General features: G+C 40.9%; 1 pseudogene; it reads left to right on the top strand.

Annotated features, from left to right (window-relative positions):
- The first annotated feature begins 5,591 nt into the window (after positions 1-5,591).
- LOC145284213 (U2 spliceosomal RNA) lies at positions 5,592-5,718 on the top strand (annotated as a pseudogene).
- The last annotated feature ends 3,897 nt before the right edge of the window (positions 5,719-9,615 follow it).

The raw sequence follows: 9,615 nt of genomic DNA, 5'->3' as shown, positions 1-9,615 counted from the left end.
TAATAAAATTGTGGGGTCTGTGTTCGCGCCTGTCCTCCATAGAATGGAAATAGGCACACACGTTAATAAAGACTTTTCATATCTATCTTCGTAAGTATACTTTGATAATTATGTTTCAGTTTGAAGAAATATGGTATAATAAAATTATGGGGTGTTCGCTCGTGCCTGACCTCCATAGAATGGAAATATGTCGCAAAGTTTAAAAATGTTTTTTAATATAGATCCACAGAATATTGTAATAAGTGTTTCAGTATGAACAGCTATGGTATAATAAATTATGGGGTTTATCTATTTTATTTTTATTTTCATCATATTTTGCTTTGGTTTTGATACCTCCAAATTCGATGCTATCTCTTTACAACCCTTCCTTTCATAACCTATCATACTTTCAATCAGAGTCCATTTTTCTGTAGGCTGTTTTTGAACCCAGTCAACGACGGGTACTTTTGCTAGTATATATATATATATATATATATATATATATATATATATATATATATATATATATATATATATAGTTTGGAGCAAAACAATATTTTTTCATAAATCCACTTTATTGGCGTCTTTATGTACTAGTTATTTTAGAAATAGTTCTAATAAATTCTAATAAATGATATTAATCTTCAAGAGACTTTAAAACAAGTTTTATTAAAGAGAAATTATTTTGTTTCAGATTCATTTTAAATTAATTTTTATGTGATCAATAAATATAGCAATTCGATCCTATTGTAAATCATACAATTGTACTGATTCTTTCTATGACTGGAAATGTTCGACATATTTGTGGGTTAGCGCGTCACGTTTATTTTAGAATTCATTTTTTATAGATGCAAGATAATGAAAAGAATAAACGAAGATTCACAATGATAAGGAAATTGTTATAATCGATAAAACAGTTTTATAATTGTTTATTCATGAAAAAAAAAAAAAAAAAAAAAGCTGAGGCATTTTCTTTCAGTCATCGAAGTCTATAAGATCAAAAACGTGATGACCGGGGACTACAAAGTCCGAATGGTCCTGGACAAAGTCGAATTCGACACCCTTCCGGCCATGCTCAAGTTTGGGGACTGGACCATGACTCTGATCGTGCAGGGGAGAAGGCCGCACTGCTGACACTGTCAGCGAATGGGACACATGGCATAAGGACTGTCCCAAAAAACAACCAGCCAGAGCCCCGGGAAAAGTCCCCACAAAAACACCGGCCAAAACCCCAGCAGAATCCAAGCCTCAACACAAGTCACGACCTCAGCCGCAGTAAACGCCGGCCCAGTAGCAGAAGCAGGTTGGGTGACGGTCACTAAGAAAGCCAGAGCCAACAAAAACCTGCCCAAGCCAATAGTGTCCAAAACCCAACCCGACATCACACTGATGGACACGCAGGTATCCTCTTCTTCCAACAAAAGGAAGCTCTAAGATTCCGAAGGAGAGATCATGTTGGACGGAGTAGAGGCGACCACAGACGCAGAGGAAACAGCCACAGCAACAGTCACCAAAAAGACGAGCAAGAGGAGGAAGAACAGGAAGACTAAAGGAGACACCCCCACCCAAAAAGACAATAGTAAAACAGAAGCTGAACTCCCCACACCCCCACCCCAATCAACCAGTAGAACCAACCCCCTCTCGCCCAAGCTCCCCCAGAACAGTTTCACGTAACCCATCACCGAATAGGGTAAACACCAACCTCCAAAAACCTACACCCCCAACTCCCATCACTCCTACCCTCACTCCTCCTCCTCCCCCGGCCAAGGAAAAACCTACGCCACCAGTCCGCACGGAGCGGACGAAAAAACTCCCTTTCCTACCAGGGGAAAGGATTTGCGAACTTGACCCTCTCCAACCAATACCTGACCTCAAAGGCCAGCAGAAGGTCCGGTACAACAAATTGAGGAACTTTGCATATGTCGGTGGTGACAACATCGCCGACCCAACCAAATTCAAGAACGTTCCCTTGTTGACCACTTTCATTAGGGTCAACAAGGATGCTAGGACTGGAGCCCTCTGGGCCATGATAGATGCAGCAAAGGATGCTATCCCAGGCCAGCAGCTGGTGGATAGGGAGCATCCCTCACTGAACAATATCATATACAAATGCGAGGGAAGAATCCCTGTTTATATCCACCCCTCCTTTTACAGGGCACTTAAACTCACTTTCCCCCTGGACATGGGAGGCGTGGCCAAGGATGGATTACCCTCGCCGGACTTACTCACTGGAAGCCTTGGACATGCCTGCCACGTCCTCACACCCGAGGACTTCATGCCCATGTGTGACACTGAATAAGGTAGGTGACCATGGCTTTAAACTTGGCTACTTATAATGTGAGGGGCCTCAGATGTCGTGTGCTGAGAGATCTGGTGTCCCTCAAGGTAGATATTGCCGCTATACAGGAGACCCACTTTATTTGTGACGGGGATTATCAGGTGCTGGTGAACGATTACGATGTTTACTCAGCAGATGGCAATACCTATAGTCGTGGAATCTCCTTGCTAGTAAATCGCACCCTATCAGCGTTGGTGAATGTTGTTCATTCGGACGGGGACGGGCGGGCAATTGTCGTCGATGTTGCCGTTAATAGTAGTGTGTTTTGGATAGTCGCAGTTTATGCACCTAATTCCGCTGTGGAGAGGGCTTCCTTCTTTCGACGGGTGGAGGGTTTTATAGATGATCCGGAGAGAGTAGTCTTAATGGGTGATTGGAATGCCATCCTTGATCCCAAGATAGATAAGATCGGGGGGACTAGCGGGTCGGTGTGGTGCGACAGCAGTCTGTCTGACCTGATGGCTTTATGCGACCTGGTCAACAGATTTCGCCTGGATCACTCGGGGTGGGAGATGTGGACGTGGCATCATAATACGCCTTCCTATCCAAGTACTTACTTGGATCGGATGTTAGTTAGAAGAGGCGATGTAGATTTCCTATCTTGCCCCACGTTCCACTTTTTAGGACACTCAGACCATAAACTAGTTATGGCCCATCTGAACTTGAGCTATAGGCCTAGACTGGCCGGATACTGGAAGTCCAACAGCACCTTGTTGGAGCTGGAGGACTACTGGTTGAAAGTTACAGAGATAATCCAACGGGTATTAGTGGGGACGGTTACTGGGAGTAAGTGGTGGGTTAGTATCAAGCCTAAGATTAGACGCTTCTCGGTCCAGTACAGGCAACGCTTCACACTAGATAAGGCTAAAGCCAAGAAGCGTATAGAGAATAGGCTGACCCAGGGGGTGGAGGGGGGACCCCCTAGAGATAGCGCTAGCAAAACAAGACCTCAACCGCTTGGCTAGCGAGCGGTACAAGGGCCAGATAGTTAGGGCTAGGCTAATGAAAGTCTCGAACAAGGCTGTTAATGTAGACACTGTTGAGCGTAAGGTTGCTCTAAGGCGCGGCTCGGATGGGTACATTCGAAAAGTAAACGACCTGGAAAGGCACGCCCTCGTGTCGACGCGGGAGATTTGCGAGGGGTTTCAAAAGCATCTATCGGAGTGCTTCACCCAACTACCCAGACACAGGGTTGAAGAGTTTGGCAGCTATTTGGCCGACTCGCCCCGCCTAATGGCGGCTCCAGCGGCTAGCTGTGATGGTCTTGTCGTGGAACATGAGATCATGACTGCGTTGAAGCAGGTCGGCTGCAACAAGTCTCCGGGGCTTGATGGTCTACCCTACGAATTCTACTTGAGGCTGTCGCCCATGTTGGTCCCTATTCTGAAGGATATGTTCAACCATTGGTTTCTGGGCAGGTGACCAAGGGTATGATCACATTGCTGAGGAAAGGTCAACGGCATGGTGGGGAGGAAGATTTAGACGATTTCAGGCCCTTGACTCTGCTAAACACAGAGTTAAAGATTTTCGCCAAGGTTCTTGCGAATCGGTTGCAGGTTGTCATCACTGACTTGATTGAACCAGACCAGAGCTATGCTGTGAAGGGGAGATCGATTCAGGACAATCTTCATCTGATGCGTACGATCATAGAGGGGGCAGAAGACGACGCAGAGGCTGCGCTGATCAGTTTGGATCAGTCCAAGGCTTTCGATAGGGTGGACCATAGGTTCCTGGGATCTGTGCTGAAGGCCGCTGGATTTAATCCGGACTTCCGCAAGTGGATCTCTGTACTGTATGACAGGCCGACGGCAGTGGTGCAGATCAACAGTAAGCTGTCGGAGTCTTTTGCCATCTTCCGGTCGGTGCGACAAGGTTGTCTGCTGTCGCTTCTCTTGTACGTCCTTGCGTTGGAACCCCTCCTTCGCAAGTTAAGGGACGAGGCTACTACACCAGTCCTGCGCGGGATAGCTCTTCCTGGAGGCACATGAGCCAGGGTTTCCACATTCGCCAATGACGTCACCGTGTTCGTGTCTTGCCCCACGGACATTCAAATGGTCACCGAGGCGCTCGCTCGATATGAAGAAGTTACGGAGGCTGTCTTCAATCGCAGTAAGTCGGTGGGTCTGCGGTTGGGTGTCTGGACCGGAGTAAATTCGCTTCCAGGCATCTTCAATTGGACCGATGGCCTGGTCCGGATCCTTGGTGTGTGGTTCAGACCGGGTCTCTAGCTGAAGAAAAACTGGTCGGAAGTAGAGGCTAAGGTCGAATCCTCTGTTAAGACTTGGGTTCGAAGGAAATTGTCCTTGAAGGGTCAGGCGGAGGCGTGTGCTACATACGTCTTTCCGCTCATCCTTTACCGTCTGTTTGTACTTCCGAGGCTACCCTACCACTACCTCCCCCTATCTTTTTTGTTTTATCACCCCCTGGTCAACCCCTACTCGAAGGTCGCCACCTAATATATTCCCCTTTTTTGTTTTTAACAATCTATTTATTTTACTCCCTACACCCGATATGAATTCTTCCCAATCCCCAATAGGGATCTCCCCGCTTGTTTTCGGTGTCCCGGAAAACAGTAGGCGATCTAACTACTTAGATTAGCTCAGGGAGGGACCTTACTAACAATGTACTAGGCAATTTTATTTTTTGTACATTTCTTCTAGATTTCCCACTCCCCAACACGAACTGTTCTTTTCCAAATTCAAGAACTTTTTATTTTTCAATGAATTGAACTTTTTTTCACACACACACACACACACACACACACACACACACACACACACACACACACACACACACACACACACACACACACACACACACAGAGAAATTGTATATATATCCTTTTTTGCAAAAACGCTGGGGTTTTCATTAGTTAGTTTAGATTCCACAGAGTGAATGAGGTATTGTGGTAAATGTTGCAAGGCAAGAGTAAAGTCGCCAAAGACTCCAATTTTTTTTTTTTGAAGATTTTACTTTTTTAAATTTTTTAATTTTATATTGGAATTTTTTTTTAATTGTAATTTTTTCTTTAAACGAAATAAGTTAAATATGAAGATCAAAGTGTAGTATCTGTTCCGGCAGATACTGCAAGCAAAGACCATATGTGGGGTTTCCCCCACATATAAGACCTTGGTCAATGTAGGGGCAACCCTTCATACCAATTGTCACTATCCAGCTCACCTACTCCACGGGGAGCTGGTCCCCATTCACCCTTCACTCGTCACATTAAAAATCGGCCTTGTGCCTAATTTGCTCGGTAGGGGAGCAAATAAATACCCTTTTCTTTGCCTTTTGGCCAAGATCAAAGTGTAGTATCTGTTCTTACTATATGCTGTACTTATTATGATATAAAGTGGGGGATCACTTTTCTGTATTAATTTAATGTAAAATGATCACCCACTTTAGAACCAATCAGTCTCAAAGCCATTCAAGTCATTCTCCAGATCATTCAAGTTGTTTTTGAAGGATTCCAGTTATTTTTAAGCATTCACGTCATTCTTAAGGTCATTCAATTCATCCTTAAGTTCATTAAAGTCATTCTAAGTCATTTACTTTTTAGTTATTTAAGTCATTTCAGCTCATTTTTCGGCCATTTTAGTTTATCTTTAAGAATTTCATATCAATCCTACATTCACGCATTCATTCATTACACCAGAACACGCGACTAATGGCTATCGACCTTGTTAAAACTAAATTTCGAAAAAAAAATTGGCCCTTTATGAAGCAGTTTGGTTTCAAAAATTATATTTGGCATTTTTGAATGCGTAATGTACGGACTAATTAAGGAAAGAAAAGGCAAAATGCTATATAGTTTATTATACAAGTGTTTGGTGCAGAATTAAAGAAGAACATGGCCTCGTTGAAGATTCATAATTTCAATTTCTTCATCATCTGATGATCCTCACATGTAATTAATCGCAGAATGAAATAATAAGAATGAAATAAATCTCTCTCTTCTTGATTGATCATAAGAGATGCGCTCGAAAGCTTCTCTACGCAACCAAATCCCAAACTGTTACTTAAGCCTTAGCTTCAATTTATAGTTCTTCCTTGCCAAACTTTCACAAAAAAACCCCACTCGTCTAGCTACGATGACCAATAACAGTTTCCTCCACTCTCTATCTGTGCCTAAATCTAAACGCAAATTTCATGAATAAAGCTTCTTTCCTAGAACTGCCCCCCTAAATAGGGCCTAAATAAGTAGTGACTCCTATGTAAAAAAAGTCTAACTAGTTTAAATATACTATAAACAACTAAACCGCATTCAAGGATACCATTAGCCTTGTATAGCGTTTTTTTCGCGATGGTGTCTCAAGCAAAACAACTGCTTCCAATTTGTCAAATTGGTGCGGTCAAAGTTTTTTTGCACAAGGAATCCAGAAATAACACTTAAAATTTCTAAATTCCAACTGTTTTTTTTCTTCTAAATTTGAGTATGGGACTACCAAACCTCAAAAAGTATACGGCACCATTGATAAATGAAAAGTTCTTTTTCAACCTTTAGTGACTTACCTGGAATTTTAATTAATCAGTTATAAGCAGGCGACAAGATGCTGAGGTGGTTATCCAACCAACCGTTAGAAGATGACAAGTTCCAATGAACACGTGACATTTAGTAAATAAAAAAACAATTATAAAAACCGAAAATGATTTTCAACACGTTATGTCAATGTAAAATCACCCCTTTCCCCCTGTTAAGAATGGTTTTCTAAATAAAAAACATTCTTAACATGGGGAAATAAGGAAGCCATATTTGAATTACTCGTCTGGCGGTACTTCATTTCAGCATCTTACGACTGCTTACGTAATCTGGCGAAAAATGCCGGAGATTGAGTCGTAAACTGGATTAGTACCAGCATTTTTCTTTTTACTCAGTTTTATGTCTAAACATTATTTCTGAAAACGGTTTCGATCTAATTTATTGTTTCATTCAACTAAATAACACTTTGGGCGGGCATTTGCTGTTATTCTATTCGTTTATTTATATCAACTTTTTATACTCTACGCCTATACCTCTGTTGTCATTTCTTTGTATCATTAGACAGGATTGATGTTAAGGAGAGATAGATAACACTTGAAGTTATTTCGACTACTCTTCTGATTTTCATAAATTATTGTCACTACTAGTTTTGTAGTATTAGACTAGGTTAGCGTTTCCGAGTCTGCGATAATAAACGTCTGATTTTGATAAATGAATATTTATAAGGAAATATTTAGGTTAACTTCAAAGACTTGCTTGCTGTCAGGTGCCCGTTGAAAAGCCGTCTTTTTTTTTCTGTTTTTTATCTTGCCGAGATTTCACAATCAAATCCACATCGCTTATCAATGTGAATTGTATGCCAATGTGATTCATGACAAAGTCGATTGCAATTAACGTTTGCCGCGCATGTGTTTCATATATGTGACAGCGAAACTAGTTATGAAATTCACGTGAAACCGTTTCTCACAAGAAAATACGCATTGAAGCGATTCTTGAAAGGGAAAGAGGGCTGTAAAGAAGAACTGGCATTTTTAACGCGCGTCCTTTTCTTTTTAAAGGAAAATTATTCCAGACAAGGCAAAGAACCACTTAATGCAATAACCCCCTCCCCTAAAAACACACACACAAAAACAAACAAACAAACAAACAGAAAAAACAAATGCAAAAACAAAAAAAAAACAACAAAAAAAATCAAATGAAAAAACAAACAAAAAAAAAACAAAACAAAAAACAAAAAACAATTCAAGACCCCAGATCAGCAAACGATAATCTGCACAGGAGACTGCTTGATTACGTAAACATCTAACAAGATGAATAGATTCCAGAGAACAGCCCCCCCTTGTGAAACATCGCTCATGAAATGTGAAAACTAAAAAGAGAAATTAAGAAGAGCTAGAGTTGTGAGGTTGCGAAAAGTAAATTTAAGGTCCAGTTTTTAATCTCTTTCGAACATTCACACCGCTTATAGCGTCATCTATTTTATATTCTACGAACATACCCATATTGTCATTACCAGTTAAGTATTATAAGACCGGAATAATGTTCTCTATCGATAGAGAAGCATTATAAAGAGCTTGGGCCATCCTTTACTGACATACTAGTTCTATTAAATAAATATTCCCAAAGTTCTCTGTTTCCCTTATATGACATTTTTTTCTCTTACTGACATTATCGACTTTCATTCTCACGAACTGATATATAAATGTCCTATTGACCTTTCCGCTCCATTTACCTTATGTCTATACATCTCCTAAGCTATGCTTCAAATATACTATCCGTTTAATATTCTAACAGAGGAAAAGTGTTCGGTAAAGATAAAGAAACATTATAGTGATTCTAAGTTATCCGTCACTGAAAAAGACTACTTTTCTGAAATATTCTTCGAGTTTTCTGTTTCTCATAGCTGACGTCATTTACCTTATTAACATTATCGCCTTTCATTCTCAGGAACCGTCATATTATGATTGTTTGTCTGATGCATTTACTGACGTCGTGACATTTGGTTTCCATTGTCTCTACCAGTTTTATATTATTATATTGGAATAGTTTCAGTAAAGATGTCTCATAATTTATTTAGGCAATCTGCGACCACAACACAACAACTTTTTGTTTGGAAATAAATGCCTATTAGGGGATTATTAGACTTTGGTAACATTGAAGACGGATTTTCAGTCCGCTTTATACTTAAATGTTATTTTAGGTCACAATAAAAGTCGGATTTTCAATAATGAACGTCTTATTATTTTTTTTACTCAATTTCATTTTTTAGTCACGTTACCTCCTCCTTCTCCTCCGCCCAACAAGGTATATCGCTACTTAGACGTAAGGGGGCTACTACTTGGGACCAGTTTTAGGGGAGATGAGTAAGATGTCGGCAGTTACATTCCATTTAAACTTCTGCATGTCAGCACAATGAGGGGAGCAGGAAACAGGGAAGGAATTCCAAAGTGTAGCTGTTCGAGGAAAGAAACTATTAGAATAGAAGTCTTTTCGACATCTGGGGATCTCAACAGTGAAGGGTTTTGATTTTGCTGTTTGTTTGATTTGTCGGGGATTTCTACGTCGAGAGGGTACAAATGCAATGAGTTCATGAGAGCACATTCCATTAATATATTAGTGAAACAGATACAGGGATGCAACATTGCAGCGATGGGACAAGAGTTGAAGCTTAGTTGACAGTGCGAGACCTATTATATTTGAGTCGCTTTTTGGACTTTGTCCAAGAGGGAGAAACTAGTGGTAGATGCCTCAGCCCAGATGTGGCAAGAATACTGTATGCCTGGATGAATGGTGGCTTTGTAGAGATACAATATACTCT

The sequence above is a fragment of the Euprymna scolopes genome, chromosome 8, assembly GCF_053919585.1.
Source record: "Euprymna scolopes isolate OS-2025 chromosome 8, ASM5391958v1, whole genome shotgun sequence".
Taxonomy (NCBI): Eukaryota; Metazoa; Mollusca; class Cephalopoda; order Sepiida; family Sepiolidae; genus Euprymna; species Euprymna scolopes.
Note: the sequence above shows the minus strand (reverse complement) of the source record. Positions and strands in the feature narration are given on the sequence as shown.